The sequence below is a fragment of the Tasmannia lanceolata genome, unplaced genomic scaffold (genome assembly GCF_043159265.1).
Source record: "Tasmannia lanceolata isolate RefF3 unplaced genomic scaffold, GAP_Taslan_0.1 ptg000883l, whole genome shotgun sequence".
Classification (NCBI taxonomy): domain Eukaryota; kingdom Viridiplantae; phylum Streptophyta; class Magnoliopsida; order Canellales; family Winteraceae; genus Tasmannia; species Tasmannia lanceolata.
The window spans coordinates 12,501-19,622 of NW_027519548.1; positions in this window are offsets into that span (position 1 = coordinate 12,501).

The window sequence follows — 7,122 nt, forward strand, 5'->3', positions numbered from 1 at the left end:
ATTGATAATAGCTAAAAATCTTGGCCGTATGTTATTATTTCAATTTCCCGAGTGGTACGAGGATTTGAAGGAGTGGAATAAAGAAATGCATGTTAAATGCACCTATAATGGTGTTCAATTATCAGAAACAGAATTTCCGAAAAACTGGTTAACAGATGGGATTCAGATAAAGATCTTATTTCCTTTCTGTCTGAAACCTTGGCGGGGATCTAAACTACAATTTCATCATAGAGATCCAATGAAAAACAAAGGAAAAATAGAAAATTTTTGTTTTTTAACGGTCTGGGGAATGGAAACTGAATTACCTTTTGGTTCTCCACGAAAAGAACCTTCTTTTTTTGAACCCATTTTTAAAGAACTCGAAAAAAAAACGAGAAAAGTTCAAAAAAAATATTTTCGAGTTTTCAGAATTTTAAAAGAAAGAACAAAATGTTGTCTAAAGGTCTCAAAAGAAAAAATAAGATGGGTTATCAAAATAGTTCTATTTATAAAAAGAATAATGAAAGAGCTTACAAAAGTGAACTCAATTTTATTATTTGGGTTGAGGAAAGGCTATCAACCGAGTGAAACTGGAAAAGATTTCATAATCAGTAATAAGATTACTCACGACTCGACTATTCAAATTAGATCCATGGATTGGACAAATTATTCACTGACAGAAAAAAAAATGAAAGATCTGACTGATAGTACAACCAAAATCAAAAATCAAATAGAAAAAATAAAAAAAGACAAGAAAAAAATATTTCTAACTACAGATACAGATATAAATATTAGTCCTAACAAGACAAGTTTTGATGATGAAAGATCGGAATCACAGAAACATATTTGGCAGAGATCAAAAAAAAGAAGTGCCCGATTAATACGTAAATCGCAATATTTTATAAAATATTTCATTGAAAGAATATACATAGATATCTTTCTATGTGCCATTAACATTCCCAGGATTAATACACAACTTTTCCTTGAATCAACAAAAAATCTTATCGATAAATATATTTACAATAATGAAACAAATAAAGAAGGAATTGATGAAACAAATCAAAATACAACTCAGTTTATTTTGACTATCCAAAAGTCACTTTCTATTTCGAATATTCGAAATAATAATTCACAGATTTATTGTAACTTATCTTTCTTGTCCCAAGCATATGTATTTTACAAATTATCACAAAACCAAGAAGTTATTAACAAGTATCACTTGATATCTGTACTTCAATATCATGGCGCATCTCCTTTTATTAAGCATAGAATAAAGGACTATTTGGGTACACGAGGAATTTTTGATTTCAAACCAAGACATAAGAAATTTTCGAATTCCAGAATGAATGAATGGAAAAACTGGTTAAAGCGTTATTTATCAATACAATTTATCTCAGAATAGATGGTCTAGATTAGTATCGAAAAAATGGCGAACTAGAGTCAATCATCGTCGTACGATTGAAAATAAAGATTCCAAAAAATGGGATTCATATGAAAAAGAAAAAGACCAATTCATTTATTACGAGAAAGAAAATGATTGCGCGGTGAATTCATTGCCGAGTCAAAAAGAAAAATTTAAAAAACACTACAGATATGATCTTTTATCGTGTAAATATATTAATTATGAGGATAGGAAGAGCTCATATATTTATGTATCCCCGTTAAAAGTAAATGGGGGCCGAGAGATTCCCTATAATGACAACACACCTAAACCCGAATCATGTTATGTACTGGGGGATATAGCTATTAGTGATTATCTAGAAGAAGAGTCTATTATGGATACGGGTAAAAATCCGGATAGAAAATATTTTGAGTGGAGAATTCTGCATTTTTGTCTTAGAAAAAATATCGATATTGATACCTGGACCGATATGGATACTGGGACCAATATTAATAAAAATACTAAGAATGGGATTAATGATTATGAAATAATTGATAAAAAAGATCTTTTTTATTTCACGATTCATCAAGAAATCAACCCACCCAATCAAAAAAAAAACTTTTTTGATTGGATGGGAATGAATGAAGAAATGCGATATCGTCCCATATCGAATCTGGAATCTTGGTTCTTCCCAGAATTTGTGCGACTTTATGATACATATAAAATGAAACCATGGATCATACCAATCAAATTACTTCTTTTAAATTTTCATGGAAATAAAAACATTAGTGAAAATAAAAACATTAGTGAAAATCAAAAAAAAGATCTTCGTATATCATCTAATCAAAAAGAATATCTTGAATTAGAGAACCGAAATAAAGAAAAAGAAGAAGAACAGCCGGGCCAAGGGGATATTAGATCAGATGCACGAAACCAAGAGAATCTTGAATCAGATGCACAAAAAAAAAAAAAATATGTTGAAAAGGATTACGCGGAATCAGACATTAAAAAAAGGAGAAAGAAAAGAAAATACAAGAGCAACAGAGAAGCAGAACTAGAGTTCTTCCTAAAAAGATATTTGCTTTTTCAATTGAGATGGGACGATTCTTTGAATCAAAGAATGATCAATAATATCAAGGTATATTGCCTCCTGCTTAGACTGATAAATCCAAGGGAAATTGCTATATCCTCTATTCAAAGAGGAGAAATGCGCCTGGACGTAATGTTGATTCAGAAGGATCTCACTCTTACGGAATTGATAAAAAGGGGAATATTTATTATTGAACCAGCCCGCCTGTCTATAAAACGGGATGGACAATTTATTATGTATCAAACCATAGGCATTTCATTGGTCCATAAGAGTAAACACCAAACTAATCGAGAACGTCGAGAAAAAAAATATGTTGATGAGAATTCTTTCAATGGATCTATTGCACAACATGGAAAGATGCTTATGAATGGAGATGAAAATCATTATGATTTTCTTGTTCCTGAAAATATTCTATCTCCTAGACGTCGTAGAAAATTGAGAATTTTAATGTGTTTCAATTTCAGTAATGAGAATATTGTGGATATAAATCCAGTATTTTTCAATGAGAATAACGTAAAGAACTCTGGGCAATTTTTGGATGAGGACAAGTGTCTTGATACAGATACAAATAAATTCATTCAATTCAAATTATTTCTTTGGCCCAATTATCGATTAGAAGATTTAGCTTGTATGAATCGCTATTGGTTTGATACGAATAATGGCAGTCGTTTCAGTATGTCAAGAATATATATGTATCCACGATTCAGAATTAGTTAATGGTACATTTTATATACATCATGTATCATAGCCGATATATGAAGACAGACAGGTGTACACACACGTTGTGTTACATTACATTCTGACACATGATACTGATTCAATGACGTATCAATTGGACCTAGGAATGAATCAACAGAATCTTCTTAAACCCAAATCATTCTCTTTCGTGGGTCCAGAAATGTACCATCCCTTTCTATGTATTGTATCCGAATCAAATTACAAATTAAATTGGATTTATTAATTCAATTTAAATAGAAAAAGTTATTATATGAATAAATCCAGATTATTGTGTGTACCAGATCGAAATGACTGGCATTATCATTTTATTATTATTCCTGATCGGTAAAATCCATATTTGTGGGAACGAAAGAAAAAAAAAAAGAGAGAAGAATTATTCTTTTTTATGGTAAAAAATTTATTTATCTCGGTTATTCCGCAAGAAGAAAAAGAAAAAAACAAAGGGTCTGTTGAATTTCAAGTATTCAATTTCACCAATAAGATACGGAGACTTACTGCACATTTTGAATTTCACAGAAAAGACTATTTATCTCAGAGAGGTCTGCGAAAAATTCTGGGAAAACGTCAACGGCTGCTGGCTTATTTGTCAAAAAAAAATAGAGTACGTTATAAGGAATTAATTGGTCAGTTGGATATTCGGGAGCCAAAAAATCGTTAATTTGAGGATTCATTTGAATTTTTTGGTTTATTAGATCTTGAATTTTGATGAACTTTGTTTCGTTTTCAACAATTCATGGAATAATGAATCGGGGAAGAAAGCATATGACTGTACCGGCTACAAAAAAAGACCTCATGATAGTCAATATGGGCCCTCACCACCCATCAATGCATGGTGTTCTTCGACTCATTGTTACTCTAGATGGTGAAGATGTTATTGACTGTGAACCTATATTGGGTTATTTACACAGAGGAATGGAAAAAATTGCGGAAAACCGAACAATTATACAATATCTGCCGTATGTAACACGTTGGGATTATTTAGCTACTATGTTCACAGAGGCAATAACGGTAAATGCCCCCGAACAATTGGGAAATATTCAAGTACCTAAAAGAGCCAGTTATATCAGAGTTATTATGCTGGAGCTAAGTCGTATAGCTTCTCATTTGTTATGGCTTGGGCCTTTTATGGCAGATATCGGTGCACAGACTCCTTTCTTCTATATTTTCCGAGAGAGAGAATTGCTATATGATCTATTCGAAGCTGCCACAGGTATGCGAATGATGCATAATTATTTCCGTATCGGAGGAGTAGCTGCTGATCTACCTCACGGATGGATAGATAAATGTTTGGATTTCTGCGATTATTCTTTAACAGGAGTTGTTGAATATCAAAAGCTTATTACGCGGAATCCTATTTTTTTGGAACGAGTTGAAGGAGTGGGCATTATTGGTGGAGAGGAAGCAATAAATTGGGGTTTATCGGGACCAATGCTACGAGCTTCCGGAATCCAATGGGATCTTCGTAAAGTTGATCATTATGAGTGTTACGATGAATTCGATTGGGAAGTCCAATGGCAAAAAGAAGGAGACTCATTAGCTCGTTATTTAGTACGAATCAGTGAAATGACGGAATCTATAAAAATTCTTCAACAGGCTCTGGAAGGAATTCCGGGGGGACCCTATGAGAATTTAGAAGTACGACGCTTTGATAGAGCAAAGGATTCTGAATGGAACGATTTTGAATACCGATTCATTAGTAAAAAACCTTCTCCCACCTTTGAATTGTTAAAACAAGAACTTTATGTGAGAGTAGAAGCCCCAAAAGGAGAATTAGGAATTTTTCTGATAGGAGATAATAGTGTTTTTCCCTGGAGATGGAAAATTCGTCCACCGGTTTCATAAATTTGCAAATTATTCCTCAGCTAGTTAAAAGAATGAAATTGGCTGATATCATGACGATACTAGGTAGTATAGATATCATTATGGGAGAAGTTGATCGTTGAAATGATAATTGATACGACAGAAGTACAAGCTATCAATTCTTTTTCCAGATCGGAATCTTTAAAAGAAGGCTATGGCCTTATAGGGACGCTTGTCCCTATTTTTACTCCCGTATCGGGGATCACAATAGGGGTACTCGTGATTGTGTGGTTAGAAAGAGAAATATCCGCAGGGATACAACAACGTATTGGGCCTGAATATGCTGGTCCCTTGGGAATTCTTCAAGCTCTAGCGGATGGGACAAAACTGCTTTTCAAAGAGGATCTTCTCCCATCTAGAGGAGATATTCGTTTATTCAGTATCGGGCCATCCATAGCGGTCATATCAATTCTACTAAGTTATTCAGTAATTCCTTTTGGCTATCGCCTTGTTCTAGCCGATCTCGGTATAGGTGTTTTTTTGTGGATCGCCATTTCCAGTATTGCTCCTATTGGACTTCTTATGTCAGGATATGGATCGAATAATAAATATTTCAGGTGGTCTACGAGCTGCTGCTCAATCTATTAGTTATGAAATACCATTAACTCCATGTGTGTTATCAATATCTCTACGTGTGATTCGTTGCAACATTAACTTTTATTTCTTTCCTTTATTTCTAGGAAAGAGGTTGAATGTATTGAATAGATATCTTGATTTTTTTATTCACCATTTAGGTTGATGAACTAAACGAGATGGTTATATGAGTGAAACAAAACAGCTTATGAATTCGCAGTAAGAAGATTGATTCTCATTCCCTATGTACGAGAGGAAAGTGTAAGTAAAGATAAGCGGTGGAAACTGTTTACCCCAAGATTGGTTGATTAGTCATCATGACTTGAAGCGGGTGCAAAAGATCAACTGTATGGAGTTTCTACAATTGTTATTGTATGCATTATCATATCGGGAATCAATCAAAAATGAGTGGACGGTTAGGAACACCAAGGTACACAAAGGATTCGTCATGGAAATAATGTAAGGTATCAAAAACCAAAGGGATATTTTTGCATAAAAGGAATCATAATGAGGGCTTTAAGTTGGTAGAAATGATCAAGCAGTACTTCCCATGATTCCGATCCAGAGTATGCTCCTATCCACTGATTAAAGAAATGACTATCGGGAACGAAGTAATCCTTTATTTTTTTTTGAGAATCCCCTCTTCTGCGAAAGAAGAACAGGAACGAAAGAAATGGAATGCAATAGGAAAAATAAATAGTAATAGATCTTTCTTTATTCTTTCTTTCCTCCATCCCATCCGTATTAATACAGATAGGCTTCTTATCATGATTCATGAAATGAACTAATGTAGAGTGTCTAATTCTTTTTCGTAATCGAAAGATATGGGTAGAAATATCTATTGATACAACGAGTATTTTATTGAAAGATTAAGCTATTACTGAACAAAGATAAATTGTAATATTAATTATAAAATAAATTATGAGAGCAATTCGGAAGCACTTTGAATTTGTTATTATAGCAGACAGAATTCCATTGGTCTAATTAGGGACTCCCTGATGCATCTTTACTCTATTCACTCTCAAAAAATGCCGAGGTAATACTGAATCAGTCCTTAGATTTATTTGTGGCCATCGAGGAGCCGTATGAAGCTGAGGTCTCATGTACGGTTCTGAAATAGCGATGGGAACAGTGATGTTATCATCGACTATGATTATCTAACAGTTCAAGTACAATTGATATAGTTGAGGCACAGTCAAAATATGGGTTTTGGGGATGGAATCTGTGGCGTCAACCCATAGGGTTTATAGTTTTTATAATTTCTTCCCTAGCAGAATGTGAGAGATTACCTTTTGATTTACCAGAAGCAGAAGAAGAATTAGTAGCGGGTTATCAAACCGAATATTCAGGTATCAAATTTGGTTTATTTTACGTTGCTTCTTACCTAAATCTACTAGTTTCTTCATTATTTGTAACAGTTCTTTACTTGGGCGGGTGGAATCTCTCTATTCCGTACATATTCATTCCTGAACTTTTCGGAATAAATAAAACGGGGGGAGTA